Below are 20,000 nucleotides of genomic sequence, written 5' to 3'. Positions count from 1 at the left end.
CAAAAAGCTTACAGCACCTGGTATTCCCAGGCTGTCTCCCATCCAAATACTAACCAAGCCCAAACCTGGTTAGCTTCCGAGATCAGATGAGATCAGGCATAGCCAGGTTGGTATGGCCGTAAGCGAAAGCTGCTGCAAAGAGAGGGCTATTTAAAGATCAGACACTCTAATCTCCAGTTCATTATATAAGTTCGGAATAAAACCCAAAAGCTTACAGAACCTGGTATTCCCAGGCGGTCTCCCATCCAAGTACTAACCAGGCCCAAACCTGCTTAGCTTCCAAGACCAGACGAGATCGGGCATAGCCAGGTTGGTATGGCCGTAAGCGATAGCTGCTGCAAAGAGAGGGCTAATTAAAGATCAGCCACTGTAATCTCCAGTACATTATATAAATAGGGACGAAAACCCAAAAGCTTACAGCACCTGGCAATCCCAGGCAGTCTCCCATCCAAGTAGTAACCAGAACCAAACATGCTAAGATTCAGAGATCGGGCATTGACTCTTTTTTTTTTTTTTTGCACGATTATTATATAATTAGTGAAGAAATTCCAAAAAGTAAAAAATTTTGAAAAATTTCCAAAAAGCTTTCAGCACCTGGTATTCCCAAGCGGTTTCCCATCCAAGTACTAACCAGGCATAGCCAGGTATGGCCGTAAGCGAAGGCTGCTGCAGAGAGAGGGCTATTTAAAGATCAGCCACTCTAATCTCCAGTTCAATAGATAAGTAGGGAAGAAAACCCAAAAGCTTACAGCACCTGGTATTATTCACAGGCAGTCTCCCATCCAAGTAGTAACCAGAACCAAACATGCTAAGATTCAGAGATCGGGCATTGACTCTTTTTTTTTTTTTTTGCACGATTATTATATAATTAGTGAAGAAATTCCAAAAAGTAAAAAATTTTGAAAAATTTCCAAAAAGCTTTCAGCACCTGGTATTCCCAAGCGGTTTCCCATCCAAGTACTAACCAGGCATAGCCAGGTATGGCCGTAAGCGAAGGCTGCTGCAGAGAGAGGGCTATTTAAAGATCAGCCACTCTAATCTCCAGTTCAATATATAAGTAGGGACGAAAACCCAAAAGCTTACAGCACCTAGCAATCCCAGGCGGTCTCCCATCCAAGTAGTAACCAGAACCAAACATGCTAAGATTCAGAGATCGGGCATTGACTCTTTTTTTTTTTTTGCACGATTATTATATAATTAGTGAAAAAACTCCAAAAAGTAAAAAATTGTGAAACATTTCCAAAAAGCTTTCAGCACCTGGTTTTCCCAGGCGGTTTCCCATCCAAGTACTAACCAGGCATAGCCAGGTATGGCCGTAAGCGAAGGCTGCTGCAGAGAGAGGGCTATTTAAAGATCAGCCACACTAATCTCCAGTTCAATATATAAGTAGGGAAGAAAACCCAAAAGCTTACAGCACCTGGTATTATTCCCATGCAGTCTCCCATCCAAGTAGTAACCAGAACCAAACATGCTAAGATTCAGAGATCTGGCATTGACTCTTTTTTTTTTTTTTCAAGATTATTACATAACTAATGAAAATTTTCCAAAAAGCTTACAGCACCTGGTATTCCCAGGCTGTCTCCCATCCAAGTACTAACCAAGCCCAAACCTGCTTAGCTTCCGAGATCAGACGAGATCAGGCATAGCCAGGTTGGTATGGCCGTAAGCGAAAGCTGCTGCAAAGAGAGGGCTATTTAAAGATCAGACACTCTAATCTCCAGTTCATTATATAAGTTCGGAATAAAACCCAAAAGCTTACAGCACCTGGTATTCCCAGGCGGTCTCCCATCCAAGTACTAACCAGGCCCAAACCTGCTTAGCTTCCAAGACCAGACGAGATCGGGCATAGCCAGGTTGGTATGGCCGTAAGCGAAGGCTGCTGCAGAGAGAGGGCTATTTAAAGATCAGCCACTCTAATCTCCAGTTCAATATATAGGTAGGGAAGAAAACCCAAAAGCTTACAGCACCTGGTATTATTCCCATGCAGTCTCCCATCCAAGTAGTAACCAGAACCAAACATGCTAAGATTCAGAGATCTGGCATTGACTCTTTTTTTTTTTTTTCAAGATTATTACATAACTAATGAAAATTTTCCAAAAAGCTTACAGCACCTGGTATTCCCAGGCTGTCTCCCATCCAAATACTAACCAAGCCCAAACCTGGTTAGCTTCCGAGATCAGATGAGATCAGGCATAGCCAGGTTGGTATGGCCGTAAGCGAAAGCTGCTGCAAAGAGAGGGCTATTTAAAGATCAGACACTCTAATCTCCAGTTCATTATATAAGTTCGGAATAAAACCCAAAAGCTTACAGAACCTGGTATTCCCAGGCGGTCTCCCATCCAAGTACTAACCAGGCCCAAACCTGCTTAGCTTCCAAGACCAGACGAGATCGGGCATAGCCAGGTTGGTATGGCCGTAAGCGATAGCTGCTGCAAAGAGAGGGCTAATTAAAGATCAGCCACTGTAATCTCCAGTACATTATATAAATAGGGACGAAAACCCAAAAGCTTACAGCACCTGGCAATCCCAGGCAGTCTCCCATCCAAGTAGTAACCAGAACCAAACATGCTAAGATTCAGACATCGGGCATTGACTCTTTTTTTTTTTTTTTTTGCACGATTATTATATAATGAGTGAAGAAATTCCAAAAAGTAAAAAATTTTGAAAAATTTCCAAAAAGCTTTCAGCACCTGGTATTCCCAAGCGGTTTCCCATCCAAGTACTAACCAGGCATAGCCAGGTATGGCCGTAAGCGAAGGCTGCTGCAGAGAGAGGGCTATTTAAAGATCAGCCACTCTAATCTCCAGTTCAATAGATAAGTAGGGAAGAAAACCCAAAAGCTTACAGCACCTGGTATTATTCACAGGCAGTCTCCCATCCAAGTAGTAACCAGAACCAAACATGCTAAGATTCAGAGATCGGGCATTGACTCTTTTTTTTTTTTTTGCACGATTATTATATAATTAGTGAAGAAATTCCAAAAAGTAAAAAATTTTGAAAAATTTCCAAAAAGCTTTCAGCACCTGGTATTCCCAAGCGGTTTCCCATCCAAGTACTAACCAGGCATAGCCAGGTATGGCCGTAAGCGAAGGCTGCTGCAGAGAGAGCTATTTAAAGATCAGCCACTCTAATCTCCAGTTCAATATATAAGTAGGGACGAAAACCCAAAAGCTTACAGCACCTAGCAATCCCAGGCGGTCTCCCATCCAAGTAGTAACCAGAACCAAACATGCTAAGATTCAGACATCAGGCATTGACTCTTTTTTTTTTTTTGCACGATTATTATATAATTAGTGAAGAAATTCCAAAAAGTAAAAAATTTTGAAAAATTTCCAAAAAGCTTTCAGCACCTGGTATTCCCAAGCGGTTTCCCATCCAAGTACTAACCAGGCATAGCCAGGTATGGCCGTAAGCGAAGGCTGCTGCAGAGAGAGGGCTATTTAAAGATCAGCCACTCTAATCTCCAGTTCAATATATAAGTAGGGAAGAAAACCCAAAAGCTTACAGCACCTGGTATTATTCCCAGGCAGTCTCCCATCCAAGTAGTAACCAGAACCAAACATGCTAAGATTCAGAGATCGGGCATTGACTCTTTTTTTTTTTTTGCACGATTATTATATAATTAGTGAAAAAACTCCAAAAAGTAAAAAATTGTGAAACATTTCCAAAAAGCTTTCAGCACCTGGTATTCCCAGGCGGTTTCCCATCCAAGTACTAACCAGGCATAGCCAGGTATGGCCGTAAGCGAAGGCTGCTGCAGAGAGAGGGCTATTTAAAGATCAGCCACTCTAATCTCCAGTTCAATATATAAGTAGGGAAGAAAACCCAAAAGCTTACAGCACCTGGTATTATTCCCAGGCAGTCTCCCATCCAAGTAGTAACCAGAACCAAACATGCTAAGATTCAGAGATATGGCATTGACTCTTTTTTTTTTTTTTTTCAAGATTATTACATAACTAATGAAAATTTTCCAAAAAGCTTACAGCACCTGGTATTCCCAGGCGGTCTCCCATCCAAGTAGTAACCAGAACCAAATATGCTAAGATTCAGACATTGGGCATTGACTCTTTTTTTTTTTTTGCACGAATATTATATAATGAGTGAAGAAATTCCAAAAAGTAAAAAATTTTGAAAAATTTCCAAAAAGCTTTCAGCACCTGGTATTCCCAAGCGGTTTCCCATCCATGTACTAACCAGGCATAGCCAGGTATGGCCGTAAGCGAAGGCTGCTGCAGAGAGAGGGCTATTTAAAGATCAGCCACTCTAATCTCCAGTTCAATATATAAGTAGGGAAGAAAACCCAAAAGCTTACAGCACCTGGTATTATTCCCAGGCAGTCTCCCATCCAAGTAGTAACCAGAACCAAACATGCTAAGATTCAGAGATCGGGCATTGACTCTTTTTTTTTTTTGCACGATTATTATATAATTAGTGAAAAAATTCCAAAAAGTAAAAAATTGTGAAACATTTCCAAAAAGCTTTCAGCACCTGGTATTCCCAGGCGGTCTCCCATCCAAGTAGTAACCAGAACCAAATATGCTAAGATTCAGACATCGGGCATTGACTCTTTTTTTTTTTTTGCACGATTATTATATAATTAGTGAAAAAATTCCAAAAAGTAAAAAAATTTGAAAAATTTCCAAAAAGCTTTCAGCACCTGGTATTCCCAGGCGGTTTCCCATCCAAGTACTAAACAGGCATAGCCAGGTATGGCCGTAAGCGAAGGCTGCTGCAGAGAGAGGGCTATTTAAAGATCAGCCACTCTAATCTCCAGTTCAATATATAAGTAGGGAAGAAAACCCAAAAGCTTACAGCACCTGGTATTATTCTCAGGCAGTCTCCCATCCAAGTTATAACCAGAACCAAACATTCTAAGATTCAGAGATCTGGCATTGACTCCTTTTTTTTTTTTCAAGATTATTACATAACTAATGAAAATTTTCCAAAAAGCTTACAGCACCTGGTATTCCCAGGCGGTCTCCCATCCAAGTACTAACCAGGCCCAAACCTGCTTAGCTTCCGAGATCAGACGAGATCGGGCATAGCCAGGTTGGTATGGCCGTAAGCGAAAGCTGCTGCAAAGAGAGGGCTAATTAAAGATCAGCCACTGTAATCTCCAGTACATTATATAAATAGGGACGAAAACCCTAAAGCTTACAGCACCTGGCAATCCCAGGCGGTCTCCCATCCAAGTAGTAACCAGAACCAAACATGCTAAGATTCAGACATCGGGCATTGACTCTTTTTTTTTTTTTTTTTTTTTTTTGCACGATTATTATATAATTAGTGAAAAAATTCCAAAAAGTAAAAAAATGTGAAAAATTTCCAAAAAGCTTTCAGCACCTGGTATTCCCAGGCGGTTTCCCATCCAAGTACTAAACAGGCATAGCCAGGTATGGCCGTAAGCGAAGGCTGCTGCAGAGAGAGGGCTATTTAAAGATCAGCCACTCTAATCTCCAGTTCAATATATAAGTAGGGAAGAAAACCCAAAAGCTTACAGCACCTGGTATTATTCTCAGGCAGTCTCCCATCCAAGTTATAACCAGAACCAAACATTCTAAGATTCAGAGATCTGGCATTGACTCCTTTTTTTTTTTCAAGATTATTACATAACTAATGAAAATTTTCCAAAAAGCTTACAGCACCTGGTATTCCCAGGCGGTCTCCCATCCAAGTACTAACCAGGCCCAAACCTGCTTAGCTTCCGAGATCAGACGAGATCGGGCATAGCCAGGTTGGTATGGCCGTAAGCGAAAGCTGCTGCAAAGAGAGGGCTAATTAAAGATCAGCCACTGTAATCTCCAGTACATTATATAAATAGGGACGAAAACCCTAAAGCTTACAGCACCTGGCAATCCCAGGCGGTCTCCCATCCAAGTAGTAACCAGAACCAAACATGCTAAGATTCAGACATCGGGCATTGACTCTTTTCTTTTTTTTTTTTTTTTTTTTTTTTTTGCACGATTATTATATAATTAGTGAAAAAATTCCAAAAAGTAAAAAAATTTGAAAAATTTCCAAAAAGCTTTCAGCACCTGGTATTCCCAGGCGGTTTCCCATCCAAGTACTAACCAGGCATAGCCAGGTATGGCCGTAAGCGAAGGCTGCTGCAGAGAGAGGGCTATTTAAAGATCAGCCACTCTAATCTCCAGTTCAATATATAAGTAGGGAAGAAAACCCAAAAGCTTACAGCACCTGGTATTATTCTCAGGCAGTCTCCCATCCAAGTAATAACCAGAACCAAACATGCTAAGATTCAGACATCGGGCATTGACTCTTTTTTTTTTTTCAAGATTATTACATAACTAATGAAAATTTTCCAAAAAGCTTACAGCACCTGGTATTCCCAGGCGGTCTCCCATCCAAGTACTAACCAGGCCCAAACCTGCTTAGCTTCCGAGATCAGACGAGATCGGGCATAGCCAGGTTGGTATGGCCGTAAGCTAAAGCTGCTGCAAAGAGAGGGCTAATTAAAGATCAGCCACTGTAATCTCCAGTACATTATATAAATAGGGACGAAAACCCTAAAGCTTACAGCACCTGGCAATCCCAGGCGGTCTCCCATCCAAGTACTAACCAGGCCCAAACCTGCTTAGCTTCCGAGATCAGACGAGATCGGGCATAGCCAGGTTGGTATGGCCGTAAGCGAAAGCTGCTGCAAAGAGAGGGCTAATTAAAGATCAGCCACTGTAATCTCCAGTACATTATATAAATAGGGACGAAAACCCAAAAGCTTACAGCACCTGGCAATCCCAGGCGGTCTCCCATCCAAGTAGTAACCAGAACCAAACATGCTAAGATTCAGACATCGGGCATTGACTCTTTTTTTTTTTTGCACGATTATTATATAATTAGTGAAAAAATTCCAAAAAGTAAAAAAATTTGAAAAATTTCCAAAAAGCTTTCAGCACCTGGTATTCCCAGGCGGTTTCCCATCCAAGTACTAAACAGGCATAGCCAGGTATGGCCGTAAGCGAAGGCTGCTGCAGAGAGAGGGCTATTTAAAGATCAGCCACTCTAATCTCCAGTTCAATATATAAGTAGGGAAGAAAACCCAAAAGCTTACAGCACCTGGTATTATTCTCAGGCAGTCTCCCATCCAAGTAATAACCAGAACCAAACATTCTAAGATTCAGAGATCTGGCATTGACTCTTTTTTTTTTTTCAAGATTATTACATAACTAATGAAAATTTTCCAAAAAGCTTACAGCACCTGGTATTCCCAGGCGGTCTCCCATCCAAGTACTAACCAGGCCCAAACCTGCTTAGCTTCCGAGATCAGACGAGATCGGGCATAGCCAGGTTGGTATGGCCGTAAGCGAAAGCTGCTGCAAAGAGAGGGCTAATTAAAGATCAGCCACTGTAATCTCCAGTACATTATATAAATAGGGACGAAAACCCAAAAGCTTACAGCACCTGGCAATCCCAGGCGGTCTCCCATCCAAGTAGTAACCAGAACCAAACATGCTAAGATTCAGACATCGGGCATTGACTCTTTTTTTTTTTTTTTTTTTTTTTTTTTTTTTTTTGCACGATTATTATATAATTAGTGAAAAAATTCCAAAAAGTAAAAAAATTTGAAAAATTTCCAAAAAGCTTTCAGCACCTGGTATTCCCAGGCGGTTTCCCATCCAAGTACTAAACAGGCATAGCCAGGTATGGCCGTAAGCGAAGGCTGCTGCAGAGAGAGGGCTATTTAAAGATCAGCCACTCTAATCTCCAGTTCAATATATAAGTAGGGAAGAAAACCCAAAAGCTTACAGCACCTGGTATTATTCTCAGGCAGTCTCCCATCCAAGTTATAACCAGAACCAAACATTCTAAGATTCAGAGATCTGGCATTGACTCCTTTTTTTTTTTTCAAGATTATTACATAACTAATGAAAATTTTCCAAAAAGCTTACAGCACCTGGTATTCCCAGGCGGTCTCCCATCCAAGTACTAACCAGGCCCAAACCTGCTTAGCTTCCGAGATCAGACGAGATCGGGCATAGCCAGGTTGGTATGGCCGTAAGCGAAAGCTGCTGCAAAGAGAGGGCTAATTAAAGATCAGCCACTGTAATCTCCAGTACATTATATAAATAGGGACGAAAACCCTAAAGCTTACAGCACCTGGCAATCCCAGGCGGTCTCCCATCCAAGTAGTAACCAGAACCAAACATGCTAAGATTCAGACATCGGGCATTGACTCTTTTCTTTTTTTTTTTTTTTTTTTTTTTTTTTTGCACGATTATTATATAATTAGTGAAAAAATTCCAAAAAGTAAAAAAATTTGAAAAATTTCCAAAAAGCTTTCAGCACCTGGTATTCCCAGGCGGTTTCCCATCCAAGTACTAAACAGGCATAGCCAGGTATGGCCGTAAGCGAAGGCTGCTGCAGAGAGAGGGCTATTTAAAGATCAGCCACTCTAATCTCCAGTTCAATATATAAGTAGGGAAGAAAACCCAAAAGCTTACAGCACCTGGTATTATTCTCAGGCAGTCTCCCATCCAAGTAATAACCAGAACCAAACATTCTAAGATTCAGAGATCTGGCATTGACTCTTTTTTTTTTTTCAAGATTATTACATAACTAATGAAAATTTTCCAAAAAGCTTACAGCACCTGGTATTCCCAGGCGGTCTCCCATCCAAGTACTAACCAGGCCCAAACCTGCTTAGCTTCCGAGATCAGACGAGATCGGGCATAGCCAGGTTGGTATGGCCGTAAGCGAAAGCTGCTGCAAAGAGAGGGCTAATTAAAGATCAGCCACTGTAATCTCCAGTACATTATATAAATAGGGACGAAAACCCAAAAGCTTACAGCACCTGGCAATCCCAGGCGGTCTCCCATCCAAGTAGTAACCAGAACCAAACATGCTAAGATTCAGACATCGGGCATTGACTCTTTTTTTTTTTTGCACAATTATTATATAATTAGTGAAAAAATTCCAAAAAGTAAAAAAATTTGAAAAATTTCCAAAAAGCTTTCAGCACCTGGTATTCCCAGGCGGTTTCCCATCCAAGTACTAAACAGGCATAGCCAGGTATGGCCGTAAGCGAAGGCTGCTGCAGAGAGAGGGCTATTTAAAGATCAGCCACTCTAATCTCCAGTTCAATATATAAGTAGGGAAGAAAACCCAAAAGCTTACAGCACCTGGTATTATTCTCAGGCAGTCTCCCATCCAAGTAATAACCAGAACCAAACATTCTAAGATTCAGAGATCTGGCATTGACTCTTTTTTTTTTTTTTTCAAGATTATTACATAACTAATGAAAATTTTCCAAAAAGCTTACAGCACCTGGTATTCCCAGGCGGTCCCAAACCTGCTTAGCTTCCGAGATCAGACGAGATCGGGCATAGCCAGGTTGGTATGGCCGTAAGCGAAAGCTGCTGCAAAGAGAGGGCTAATTAAAGATCAGCCACTGTAATCTCCAGTACATTATATAAATAGGGACGAAAACCCTAAAGCTTACAGCACCTGGCAATCCCAGGCGGTCTCCCATCCAAGTAGTAACCAGAACCAAACATGCTAAGATTCAGACATCGGGCATTGACTCTTTTCTTTTTTTTTTTTTTTTTTTTTTTTTGCACGATTATTATATAATTAGTGAAAAAATTCCAAAAAGTAAAAAAATTTGAAAAATTTCCAAAAAGCTTTCAGCACCTGGTATTCCCAGGCGGTTTCCCATCCAAGTACTAACCAGGCATAGCCAGGTATGGCCGTAAGCGAAGGCTGCTGCAGAGAGAGGGCTATTTAAAGATCAGCCACTCTAATCTCCAGTTCAATATATAAGTTCGGAATAAAACCCAAAAGCTTACAGCACCTGGTATTCCCAGGCGGTCTCCCATCCAAGTACTAACCAGGCCCAAACCTGCTTAGCTTCCGAGATCAGACGAGATCGGGCATAGCCAGGTTGGTATGGCCGTAAGCGAAAGCTGCTGCAAAGAGAGGGCTAATTAAAGATCAGCCACTGTAATCTCCAGTACATTATATAAATAGGGACGAAAACCCAAAAGCTTACAGCACCTGGCAATCCCAGGCGGTCTCCCATCCAAGTAGTAACCAGAACCAAACATGCTAAGATTCAGACATCGGGCATTGACTCTTTTTTTTTTTTTTTTTTTTTTTGCACGATTATTATATAATTAGTGAAAAAATTCCAAAATTGGTATTCCCAGGCGGTTTCCCATCCAAGTACTAAACAGGCATAGCCAGGTATGGCCGTAAGCGAAGGCTGCTGCAGAGAGAGGGCTATTTAAAGATCAGCCACTCTAATCTCCAGTTCAATATATAAGTAGGGAAGAAAACCCAAAAGCTTACAGCACCTGGTATTATTCTCAGGCAGTCTCCCATCCAAGTAATAACCAGAACCAAACATTCTAAGATTCAGAGATCTGGCATTGACTCTTTTTTTTTTCAAGATTATTACATAACTAATGAAAATTTTCCAAAAAGTTTACAGCACCTGGTATTCCCAGGCGGTCTCCCATCCAAGTACTAACCAGGCCCAAACCTGCTTAGCTTCCGAGATCAGACGAGATCGGGCATAGCCAGGTTGGTATGGCCGTAAGCGAAAGCTGCTGCAAAGAGAGGGCTAATTAAAGATCAGCCACTGTAATCTCCAGTACATTATATAAATAGGGACGAAAACCCAAAAGCTTACAGCACCTGGCAATCCCAGGCGGTCTCCCATCCAAGTAGTAACCAGAACCAAACATGCTAAGATTCAGACATCGGGCATTGACTCTTTTTTTTTTTTTTTTTTTTTTTGCACGATTATTATATAATTAGTGAAAAAATTCCAAAAAGTAAAAAATTGTGAAACTTTCCAAAAAGCTTTCAGCACCTGGTATTCCCAGGCGGTTTCCCATCCAAGTACTAACCAGGCATAGCCAGGTATGGCCGTAAGCGAAGGCTGCTGCAGAGAGAGGGCTATTTAAAGATCAGCCACACTAATCTCCAGTTCAATATATAAGTAGGGAAGAAAACCCAAAAGCTTACAGCACCTGGTATTATTCCCATGCAGTCTCCCATCCAAGTAGTAACCAGAACCAAACATGCTAAGATTCAGAGATCTGGCATTGACTCTTTTTTTTTTTTTTTCAAGATTATTACATAACTAATGAAAATTTTCCAAAAAGCTTACAGCACCTGGTATTCCCAGGCTGTCTCCCATCCAAGTACTAACCAAGCCCAAACCTGCTTAGCTTCCGAGATCAGACGAGATCAGGCATAGCCAGGTTGGTATGGCCGTAAGCGAAAGCTGCTGCAAAGAGAGGGCTATTTAAAGATCAGACACTCTAATCTCCAGTTCATTATATAAGTTCGGAATAAAACCCAAAAGCTTACAGCACCTGGTATTCCCAGGCGGTCTCCCATCCAAGTACTAACCAGGCCCAAACCTGCTTAGCTTCCAAGACCAGACGAGATCGGGCATAGCCAGGTTGGTATGGCCGTAAGCGAAGGCTGCTGCAGAGAGAGGGCTATTTAAAGATCAGCCACTCTAATCTCCAGTTCAATATATAGGTAGGGAAGAAAACCCAAAAGCTTACAGCACCTGGTATTATTCCCAGGCAGTCTCCCATCCAAGTAGTAACCAGAACCAAACATGCTAAGGTTCAGAGATCTGGCATTGACTCTTTTTTTTTTTTTTCAAGATTATTACATAACTAATGAAAATTTTCCAAAAAGCTTACAGCACCTGGTATTCCCAGGCTGTCTCCCATCCAAATACTAACCAAGCCCAAACCTGGTTAGCTTCCGAGATCAGATGAGATCAGGCATAGCCAGGTTGGTATGGCCGTAAGCGAAAGCTGCTGCAAAGAGAGGGCTATTTAAAGATCAGACACTCTAATCTCCAGTTCATTATATAAGTTCGGAATAAAACCCAAAAGCTTACAGAACCTGGTATTCCCAGGCGGTCTCCCATCCAAGTACTAACCAGGCCCAAACCTGCTTAGCTTCCAAGACCAGACGAGATCGGGCATAGCCAGGTTGGTATGGCCGTAAGCGATAGCTGCTGCAAGGAGAGGGCTAATTAAAGATCAGCCACTGTAATCTCCAGTACATTATATAAATAGGGACGAAAACCCAAAAGCTTACAGCACCTGGCAATCCCAGGCAGTCTCCCATCCAAGTAGTAACCAGAACCAAACATGCTAAGATTCAGACATCGGGCATTGACTCTTTTTTTTTTTTTTTTGCACGATTATTATATAATGAGTGAAGAAATTCCAAAAAGTAAAAAATTTTGAAAAATTTCCAAAAAGCTTTCAGCACCTGGTATTCCCAAGCGGTTTCCCATCCAAGTACTAACCAGGCATAGCCAGGTATGGCCGTAAGCGAAGGCTGCTGCAGAGAGAGGGCTATTTAAAGATCAGCCACTCTAATCTCCAGTTCAATAGATAAGTAGGGAAGAAAACCCAAAAGCTTACAGCACCTGGTATTATTCACAGGCAGTCTCCCATCCAAGTAGTAACCAGAACCAAACATGCTAAGATTCAGAGATCGGGCATTGACTCTTTTTTTTTTTTTTGCACGATTATTATATAATTAGTGAAGAAATTCCAAAAAGTAAAAAATTTTGAAAAATTTCCAAAAAGCTTTCAGCACCTGGTATTCCCAAGCGGTTTCCCATCCAAGTACTAACCAGGCATAGCCAGGTATGGCCGTAAGCGAAGGCTGCTGCAGAGAGAGGGCTATTTAAAGATCAGCCACTCTAATCTCCAGTTCAATATATAAGTAGGGACGAAAACCCAAAAGCTTACAGCACCTAGCAATCCCAGGCGGTCTCCCATCCAAGTAGTAACCAGAACCAAACATGCTAAGATTCAGAGATCGGGCATTGACTCTTTTTTTTTTTTTGCACGATTATTATATAATTAGTGAAAAAACTCCAAAAAGTAAAAAATTGTGAAACATTTCCAAAAAGCTTTCAGCACCTGGTTTTCCCAGGCGGTTTCCCATCCAAGTACTAACCAGGCATAGCCAGGTATGGCCGTAAGCGAAGGCTGCTGCAGAGAGAGGGCTATTTAAAGATCAGCCACTCTAATCTCCAGTTCAATATATAAGTAGGGAAGAAAACCCAAAAGCTTACAGCACCTGGTATTATTCACAGGCAGTCTCCCATCCAAGTAGTAACCAGAACCAAACATGCTAAGATTCAGAGATATGGCATTGACTCTTTTTTTTTTTTTTTTCAAGATTATTACATAACTAATGAAAATTTTCCAAAAAGCTTACAGCACCTGGTATTCCCAGGCGGTCTCCCATCCAAGTAGTAACCAGAACCAAATATGCTAAGATTCAGACATTGGGCATTGACTCTTTTTTTTTTTTTGCACGAATATTATATAATGAGTGAAGAAATTCCAAAAAGTAAAAAATTTTGAAAAATTTCCAAAAAGCTTTCAGCACCTGGTATTCCCAAGCGGTTTCCCATCCATGTACTAACCAGGCATAGCCAGGTATGGCCGTAAGCGAAGGCTGCTGCAGAGAGAGGGCTATTTAAAGATCAGCCACTCTAATCTCCAGTTCAATATATAAGTAGGGAAGAAAACCCAAAAGCTTACAGCACCTGGTATTATTCCCAGGCAGTCTCCCATCCAAGTAGTAACCAGAAACAAACATGCTAAGATTCAGAGATCGGGCATTGACTCTTTTTTTTTTTTGCACGATTATTATATAATTAGTGAAAAAATTCCAAAAAGTAAAAAATTGTGAAACATTTCCAAAAAGCTTTCAGCACCTGGTATTCCCAGGCGGTCTCCCATCCAAGTAGTAACCAGAACCAAATATGCTAAGATTCAGACATCGGGCATTGACTCTTTTTTTTTTTTTGCACGATTATTATATAATTAGTGAAAAAATTCCAAAAAGTAAAAAAATTTGAAAAATTTCCAAAAAGCTTTCAGCACCTGGTATTCCCAGGCGGTTTCCCATCCAAGTACTAAACAGGCATAGCCAGGTATGGCCGTAAGCGAAGGCTGCTGCAGAGAGAGGGCTATTTAAAGATCAGCCACTCTAATCTCCAGTTCAATATATAAGTAGGGAAGAAAACCCAAAAGCTTACAGCACCTGGTATTATTCTCAGGCAGTCTCCCATCCAAGTTATAACCAGAACCAAACATTCTAAGATTCAGAGATCTGGCATTGACTCCTTTTTTTTTTTTCAAGATTATTACATAACTAATGAAAATTTTCCAAAAAGCTTACAGCACCTGGTATTCCCAGGCGGTCTCCCATCCAAGTACTAACCAGGCCCAAACCTGCTTAGCTTCCGAGATCAGACGAGATCGGGCATAGCCAGGTTGGTATGGCCGTAAGCGAAAGCTGCTGCAAAGAGAGGGCTAATTAAAGATCAGCCACTGTAATCTCCAGTACATTATATAAATAGGGACGAAAACCCTAAAGCTTACAGCACCTGGCAATCCCAGGCGGTCTCCCATCCAAGTAGTAACCAGAACCAAACATGCTAAGATTCAGACATCGGGCATTGACTCTTTTCTTTTTTTTTTTTTTTTTTTTTTTTTTTTGCACGATTATTATATAATTAGTGAAAAAATTCCAAAAAGTAAAAAAATTTGAAAAATTTCCAAAAAGCTTTCAGCACCTGGTATTCCCAGGCGGTTTCCCATCCAAGTACTAAACAGGCATAGCCAGGTATGGCCGTAAGCGAAGGCTGCTGCAGAGAGAGGGCTATTTAAAGATCAGCCACTCTAATCTCCAGTTCAATATATAAGTAGGGAAGAAAACCCAAAAGCTTACAGCACCTGGTATTATTCTCAGGCAGTCTCCCATCCAAGTAATAACCAGAACCAAACATTCTAAGATTCAGAGATCTGGCATTGACTCTTTTTTTTTTTTCAAGATTATTACATAACTAATGAAAATTTTCCAAAAAGCTTACAGCACCTGGTATTCCCAGGCGGTCTCCCATCCAAGTACTAACCAGGCCCAAACCTGCTTAGCTTCCGAGATCAGACGAGATCGGGCATAGCCAGGTTGGTATGGCCGTAAGCGAAAGCTGCTGCAAAGAGAGGGCTAATTAAAGATCAGCCACTGTAATCTCCAGTACATTATATAAATAGGGACGAAAACCCAAAAGCTTACAGCACCTGGCAATCCCAGGCGGTCTCCCATCCAAGTAGTAACCAGAACCAAACATGCTAAGATTCAGACATCGGGCATTGACTCTTTTCTTTTTTTTTTTTTTTTTTTTTTTTTTGCACGATTATTATATAATTAGTGAAAAAATTCCAAAAAGTAAAAAAATTTGAAAAATTTCCAAAAAGCTTTCAGCACCTGGTATTCCCAGGCGGTTTCCCATCCAAGTACTAACCAGGCATAGCCAGGTATGGCCGTAAGCGAAGGCTGCTGCAGAGAGAGGGCTATTTAAAGATCAGCCACTCTAATCTCCAGTTCAATATATAAGTAGGGAAGAAAACCCAAAAGCTTACAGCACCTGGTATTATTCTCAGGCAGTCTCCCATCCAAGTAATAACCAGAACCAAACATTCTAAGATTCAGAGATCTGGCATTGACTCTTTTTTTTTTTTCAAGATTATTACATAACTAATGAAAATTTTCCAAAAAGCTTACAGCACCTGGTATTCCCAGGCGGTCTCCCATCCAAGTACTAACCAGGCCCAAACCTGCTTAGCTTCCGAGATCAGACGAGATCGGGCATAGCCAGGTTGGTATGGCCGTAAGCGAAAGCTGCTGCAAAGAGAGGGCTAATTAAAGATCAGCCACTGTAATCTCCAGTACATTATATAAATAGGGACGAAAACCCAAAAGCTTACAGCACCTGGCAATCCCAGGCGGTCTCCCATCCAAGTAGTAACCAGAACCAAACATGCTAAGATTCAGACATCGGGCATTGACTCTTTTTTTTTTTTGCACAATTATTATATAATTAGTGAAAAAATTCCAAAAAGTAAAAAAATTTGAAAAATTTCCAAAAAGCTTTCAGCACCTGGTATTCCCAGGCGGTTTCCCATCCAAGTACTAAACAGGCATAGCCAGGTATGGCCGTAAGCGAAGGCTGCTGCAGAGAGAGGGCTATTTAAAGATCAGCCACTCTAATCTCCAGTTCAATATATAAGTAGGGAAGAAAACCCAAAAGCTTACAGCACCTGGTATTATTCTCAGGCAGTCTCCCATCCAAGTAATAACCAGAACCAAACATTCTAAGATTCAGAGATCTGGCATTGACTCTTTTTTTTTTTTTTTCAAGATTATTACATAACTAATGAAAATTTTCCAAAAAGCTTACAGCACCTGGTATTCCCAGGCGGTCCCAAACCTGCTTAGCTTCCGAGATCAGACGAGATCGGGCATAGCCAGGTTGGTATGGCCGTAAGCGAAAGCTGCTGCAAAGAGAGGGCTAATTAAAGATCAGCCACTGTAATCTCCAGTACATTATATAAATAGGGACGAAAACCCTAAAGCTTACAGCACCTGGCAATCCCAGGCGGTCTCCCATCCAAGTAGTAACCAGAACCAAACATGCTAAGATTCAGACATCGGGCATTGACTCTTTTCTTTTTTTTTTTTTTTTTTTTTTTTTGCACGATTATTATATAATTAGTGAAAAAATTCCAAAAAGTAAAAAAATTTGAAAAATTTCCAAAAAGCTTTCAGCACCTGGTATTCCCAGGCGGTTTCCCATCCAAGTACTAACCAGGCATAGCCAGGTATGGCCGTAAGCGAAGGCTGCTGCAGAGAGAGGGCTATTTAAAGATCAGCCACTCTAATCTCCAGTTCAATATATAAGTTCGGAATAAAACCCAAAAGCTTACAGCACCTGGTATTCCCAGGCGGTCTCCCATCCAAGTACTAACCAGGCCCAAACCTGCTTAGCTTCCGAGATCAGACGAGATCGGGCATAGCCAGGTTGGTATGGCCGTAAGCGAAAGCTGCTGCAAAGAGAGGGCTAATTAAAGATCAGCCACTGTAATCTCCAGTACATTATATAAATAGGGACGAAAACCCAAAAGCTTACAGCACCTGGCAATCCCAGGCGGTCTCCCATCCAAGTAGTAACCAGAACCAAACATGCTAAGATTCAGACATCGGGCATTGACTCTTTTTTTTTTTTTTTTTTTTTTTGCACGATTATTATATAATTAGTGAAAAAATTCCAAAAAGTAAAAAAATTTGAAAAATTTCCAAAATTGGTATTCCCAGGCGGTTTCCCATCCAAGTACTAAACAGGCATAGCCAGGTATGGCCGTAAGCGAAGGCTGCTGCAGAGAGAGGGCTATTTAAAGATCAGCCACTCTAATCTCCAGTTCAATATATAAGTAGGGAAGAAAACCCAAAAGCTTACAGCACCTGGTATTATTCTCAGGCAGTCTCCCATCCAAGTAATAACCAGAACCAAACATTCTAAGATTCAGAGATCTGGCATTGACTCTTTTTTTTTTTCAAGATTATTACATAACTAATGAAAATTTTCCAAAAAGTTTACAGCACCTGGTATTCCCAGGCGGTCTCCCATCCAAGTACTAACCAGGCCCAAACCTGCTTAGCTTCCGAGATCAGACGAGATCGGGCATAGCCAGGTTGGTATGGCCGTAAGCGAAAGCTGCTGCAAAGAGAGGGCTAATTAAAGATCAGCCACTGTAATCTCCAGTACATTATATAAATAGGGACGAAAACCCAAAAGCTTACAGCACCTGGCAATCCCAGGCGGTCTCCCATCCAAGTAGTAACCAGAACCAAACATGCTAAGATTCAGACATCGGGCATTGACTCTTTTTTTTTTTTTTTTTTTTTTTTTGCACGATTATTATATAATTAGTGAAAAAATTCCAAAAAGTAAAAAATTGTGAAACTTTCCAAAAAGCTTTCAGCACCTGGTATTCCCAGGCGGTTTCCCATCCAAGTACTAACCAGGCATAGCCAGGTATGGCCGTAAGCGAAGGCTGCTGCAGAGAGAGGGCTATTTAAAGATCAGCCACACTAATCTCCAGTTCAATATATAAGTAGGGAAGAAAACCCAAAAGCTTACAGCACCTGGTATTATTCCCATGCAGTCTCCCATCCAAGTAGTAACCAGAACCAAACATGCTAAGATTCAGAGATCTGGCATTGACTCTTTTTTTTTTTTTTTCAAGATTATTACATAACTAATGAAAATTTTCCAAAAAGCTTACAGCACCTGGTATTCCCAGGCTGTCTCCCATCCAAGTACTAACCAAGCCCAAACCTGCTTAGCTTCCGAGATCAGACGAGATCAGGCATAGCCAGGTTGGTATGGCCGTAAGCGAAAGCTGCTGCAAAGAGAGGGCTATTTAAAGATCAGACACTCTAATCTCCAGTTCATTATATAAGTTCGGAATAAAACCCAAAAGCTTACAGCACCTGGTATTCCCAGGCGGTCTCCCATCCAAGTACTAACCAGGCCCAAACCTGCTTAGCTTCCAAGACCAGACGAGATCGGGCATAGCCAGGTTGGTATGGCCGTAAGCGAAGGCTGCTGCAGAGAGAGGGCTATTTAAAGATCAGCCACTCTAATCTCCAGTTCAATATATAGGTAGGGAAGAAAACCCAAAAGCTTACAGCACCTGGTATTATTCCCAGGCAGTCTCCCATCCAAGTAGTAACCAGAACCAAACATGCTAAGGTTCAGAGATCTGGCATTGACTCTTTTTTTTTTTTTTCAAGATTATTACATAACTAATGAAAATTTTCCAAAAAGCTTACAGCACCTGGTATTCCCAGGCTGTCTCCCATCCAAATACTAACCAAGCCCAAACCTGGTTAGCTTCCGAGATCAGATGAGATCAGGCATAGCCAGGTTGGTATGGCCGTAAGCGAAAGCTGCTGCAAAGAGAGGGCTATTTAAAGATCAGACACTCTAATCTCCAGTTCATTATATAAGTTCGGAATAAAACCCAAAAGCTTACAGAACCTGGTATTCCCAGGCGGTCTCCCATCCAAGTACTAACCAGGCCCAAACCTGCTTAGCTTCCAAGACCAGACGAGATCGGGCATAGCCAGGTTGGTATGGCCGTAAGCGATAGCTGCTGCAAGGAGAGGGCTAATTAAAGATCAGCCACTGTAATCTCCAGTACATTATATAAATAGGGACGAAAACCCAAAAGCTTACAGCACCTGGCAATCCCAGGCAGTCTCCCATCCAAGTAGTAACCAGAACCAAACATGCTAAGATTCAGACATCGGGCATTGACTCTTTTTTTTTTTTTTTTGCACGATTATTATATAATGAGTGAAGAAATTCCAAAAAGTAAAAAATTTTGAAAAATTTCCAAAAAGCTTTCAGCACCTGGTATTCCCAAGCGGTTTCCCATCCAAGTACTAACCAGGCATAGCCAGGTATGGCCGTAAGCGAAGGCTGCTGCAGAGAGAGGGCTATTTAAAGATCAGCCACTCTAATCTCCAGTTCAATAGATAAGTAGGGAAGAAAACCCAAAAGCTTACAGCACCTGGTATTATTCACAGGCAGTCTCCCATCCAAGTAGTAACCAGAACCAAACATGCTAAGATTCAGAGATCGGGCATTGACTCTTTTTTTTTTTTTTGCACGATTATTATATAATTAGTGAAGAAATTCCAAAAAGTAAAAAATTTTGAAAAATTTCCAAAAAGCTTTCAGCACCTGGTATTCCCAAGCGGTTTCCCATCCAAGTACTAACCAGGCATAGCCAGGTATGGCCGTAAGCGAAGGCTGCTGCAGAGAGAGGGCTATTTAAAGATCAGCCACTCTAATCTCCAGTTCAATATATAAGTAGGGACGAAAACCCAAAAGCTTACAGCACCTAGCAATCCCAGGCGGTCTCCCATCCAAGTAGTAACCAGAACCAAACATGCTAAGATTCAGAGATCGGGCATTGACTCTTTTTTTTTTTTTGCACGATTATTATATAATTAGTGAAAAAACTCCAAAAAGTAAAAAATTGTGAAACATTTCCAAAAAGCTTTCAGCACCTGGTTTTCCCAGGCGGTTTCCCATCCAAGTACTAACCAGGCATAGCCAGGTATGGCCGTAA

At 41.3% G+C, this 20,000-nt stretch overlaps 28 non-coding genes across 28 annotated transcripts; all 28 read right to left on the bottom strand.

Moving 5' to 3' along the window:
- Positions 1-5: 5 nt before the first annotated feature.
- On the bottom strand, positions 6-124 carry LOC132138988 (5S ribosomal RNA). Its single transcript, XR_009433261.1, has one exon. It is a non-coding gene; the product is annotated as a 5S ribosomal RNA (ribosomal RNA).
- Positions 125-208: 84 nt separating this feature from the next.
- LOC132138775 (5S ribosomal RNA) lies at positions 209-327 on the bottom strand. The gene has a single exon (XR_009433055.1). It is a non-coding gene; the product is annotated as a 5S ribosomal RNA (ribosomal RNA).
- A 1,222-nt stretch (positions 328-1,549) lies between these two features.
- LOC132138819 (5S ribosomal RNA) lies at positions 1,550-1,668 on the bottom strand. Its single transcript, XR_009433098.1, has one exon. It is a non-coding gene; the product is annotated as a 5S ribosomal RNA (ribosomal RNA).
- An 84-nt stretch (positions 1,669-1,752) lies between these two features.
- LOC132138468 (5S ribosomal RNA) lies at positions 1,753-1,871 on the bottom strand. Its single transcript, XR_009432758.1, has one exon. It is a non-coding gene; the product is annotated as a 5S ribosomal RNA (ribosomal RNA).
- A 228-nt stretch (positions 1,872-2,099) lies between these two features.
- On the bottom strand, positions 2,100-2,218 carry LOC132138987 (5S ribosomal RNA). The gene has a single exon (XR_009433260.1). It is a non-coding gene; the product is annotated as a 5S ribosomal RNA (ribosomal RNA).
- An 84-nt stretch (positions 2,219-2,302) lies between these two features.
- LOC132138774 (5S ribosomal RNA) lies at positions 2,303-2,421 on the bottom strand. Its single transcript, XR_009433054.1, has one exon. It is a non-coding gene; the product is annotated as a 5S ribosomal RNA (ribosomal RNA).
- Positions 2,422-4,948: 2,527 nt separating this feature from the next.
- LOC132138621 (5S ribosomal RNA) lies at positions 4,949-5,067 on the bottom strand. Its single transcript, XR_009432907.1, has one exon. It is a non-coding gene; the product is annotated as a 5S ribosomal RNA (ribosomal RNA).
- A 566-nt stretch (positions 5,068-5,633) lies between these two features.
- On the bottom strand, positions 5,634-5,752 carry LOC132138609 (5S ribosomal RNA). The gene has a single exon (XR_009432896.1). It is a non-coding gene; the product is annotated as a 5S ribosomal RNA (ribosomal RNA).
- A 573-nt stretch (positions 5,753-6,325) lies between these two features.
- On the bottom strand, positions 6,326-6,444 carry LOC132138598 (5S ribosomal RNA). Its single transcript, XR_009432884.1, has one exon. It is a non-coding gene; the product is annotated as a 5S ribosomal RNA (ribosomal RNA).
- An 84-nt stretch (positions 6,445-6,528) lies between these two features.
- On the bottom strand, positions 6,529-6,647 carry LOC132138565 (5S ribosomal RNA). The gene has a single exon (XR_009432852.1). It is a non-coding gene; the product is annotated as a 5S ribosomal RNA (ribosomal RNA).
- A 554-nt stretch (positions 6,648-7,201) lies between these two features.
- On the bottom strand, positions 7,202-7,320 carry LOC132138587 (5S ribosomal RNA). The gene has a single exon (XR_009432873.1). It is a non-coding gene; the product is annotated as a 5S ribosomal RNA (ribosomal RNA).
- A 577-nt stretch (positions 7,321-7,897) lies between these two features.
- Positions 7,898-8,016, bottom strand: LOC132138575 (5S ribosomal RNA). The gene has a single exon (XR_009432862.1). It is a non-coding gene; the product is annotated as a 5S ribosomal RNA (ribosomal RNA).
- Positions 8,017-8,591: 575 nt separating this feature from the next.
- On the bottom strand, positions 8,592-8,710 carry LOC132138563 (5S ribosomal RNA). Its single transcript, XR_009432851.1, has one exon. It is a non-coding gene; the product is annotated as a 5S ribosomal RNA (ribosomal RNA).
- A 1,083-nt stretch (positions 8,711-9,793) lies between these two features.
- Positions 9,794-9,912, bottom strand: LOC132138552 (5S ribosomal RNA). Its single transcript, XR_009432840.1, has one exon. It is a non-coding gene; the product is annotated as a 5S ribosomal RNA (ribosomal RNA).
- A 523-nt stretch (positions 9,913-10,435) lies between these two features.
- On the bottom strand, positions 10,436-10,554 carry LOC132137874 (5S ribosomal RNA). Its single transcript, XR_009432192.1, has one exon. It is a non-coding gene; the product is annotated as a 5S ribosomal RNA (ribosomal RNA).
- Positions 10,555-11,121: 567 nt separating this feature from the next.
- Positions 11,122-11,240, bottom strand: LOC132138817 (5S ribosomal RNA). Its single transcript, XR_009433096.1, has one exon. It is a non-coding gene; the product is annotated as a 5S ribosomal RNA (ribosomal RNA).
- An 84-nt stretch (positions 11,241-11,324) lies between these two features.
- Positions 11,325-11,443, bottom strand: LOC132138467 (5S ribosomal RNA). The gene has a single exon (XR_009432757.1). It is a non-coding gene; the product is annotated as a 5S ribosomal RNA (ribosomal RNA).
- A 228-nt stretch (positions 11,444-11,671) lies between these two features.
- Positions 11,672-11,790, bottom strand: LOC132138986 (5S ribosomal RNA). Its single transcript, XR_009433259.1, has one exon. It is a non-coding gene; the product is annotated as a 5S ribosomal RNA (ribosomal RNA).
- An 84-nt stretch (positions 11,791-11,874) lies between these two features.
- Positions 11,875-11,993, bottom strand: LOC132138773 (5S ribosomal RNA). Its single transcript, XR_009433053.1, has one exon. It is a non-coding gene; the product is annotated as a 5S ribosomal RNA (ribosomal RNA).
- A 2,196-nt stretch (positions 11,994-14,189) lies between these two features.
- Positions 14,190-14,308, bottom strand: LOC132138540 (5S ribosomal RNA). The gene has a single exon (XR_009432828.1). It is a non-coding gene; the product is annotated as a 5S ribosomal RNA (ribosomal RNA).
- Positions 14,309-14,883: 575 nt separating this feature from the next.
- LOC132138528 (5S ribosomal RNA) lies at positions 14,884-15,002 on the bottom strand. Its single transcript, XR_009432817.1, has one exon. It is a non-coding gene; the product is annotated as a 5S ribosomal RNA (ribosomal RNA).
- A 573-nt stretch (positions 15,003-15,575) lies between these two features.
- Positions 15,576-15,694, bottom strand: LOC132138517 (5S ribosomal RNA). The gene has a single exon (XR_009432806.1). It is a non-coding gene; the product is annotated as a 5S ribosomal RNA (ribosomal RNA).
- A 1,083-nt stretch (positions 15,695-16,777) lies between these two features.
- On the bottom strand, positions 16,778-16,896 carry LOC132138506 (5S ribosomal RNA). Its single transcript, XR_009432795.1, has one exon. It is a non-coding gene; the product is annotated as a 5S ribosomal RNA (ribosomal RNA).
- Positions 16,897-17,448: 552 nt separating this feature from the next.
- Positions 17,449-17,567, bottom strand: LOC132137873 (5S ribosomal RNA). Its single transcript, XR_009432191.1, has one exon. It is a non-coding gene; the product is annotated as a 5S ribosomal RNA (ribosomal RNA).
- A 569-nt stretch (positions 17,568-18,136) lies between these two features.
- On the bottom strand, positions 18,137-18,255 carry LOC132138816 (5S ribosomal RNA). The gene has a single exon (XR_009433095.1). It is a non-coding gene; the product is annotated as a 5S ribosomal RNA (ribosomal RNA).
- An 84-nt stretch (positions 18,256-18,339) lies between these two features.
- LOC132138465 (5S ribosomal RNA) lies at positions 18,340-18,458 on the bottom strand. Its single transcript, XR_009432756.1, has one exon. It is a non-coding gene; the product is annotated as a 5S ribosomal RNA (ribosomal RNA).
- Positions 18,459-18,686: 228 nt separating this feature from the next.
- Positions 18,687-18,805, bottom strand: LOC132138985 (5S ribosomal RNA). The gene has a single exon (XR_009433258.1). It is a non-coding gene; the product is annotated as a 5S ribosomal RNA (ribosomal RNA).
- An 84-nt stretch (positions 18,806-18,889) lies between these two features.
- On the bottom strand, positions 18,890-19,008 carry LOC132138771 (5S ribosomal RNA). The gene has a single exon (XR_009433051.1). It is a non-coding gene; the product is annotated as a 5S ribosomal RNA (ribosomal RNA).
- Positions 19,009-20,000: the final 992 nt, after the last annotated feature.

Source organism: Carassius carassius, unplaced genomic scaffold (genome assembly GCF_963082965.1).
Source record: "Carassius carassius unplaced genomic scaffold, fCarCar2.1 SCAFFOLD_57, whole genome shotgun sequence".
Taxonomy (NCBI): Eukaryota; Metazoa; Chordata; class Actinopteri; order Cypriniformes; family Cyprinidae; genus Carassius; species Carassius carassius.
This window is presented reverse-complemented; position numbering and strand designations above follow the sequence as displayed.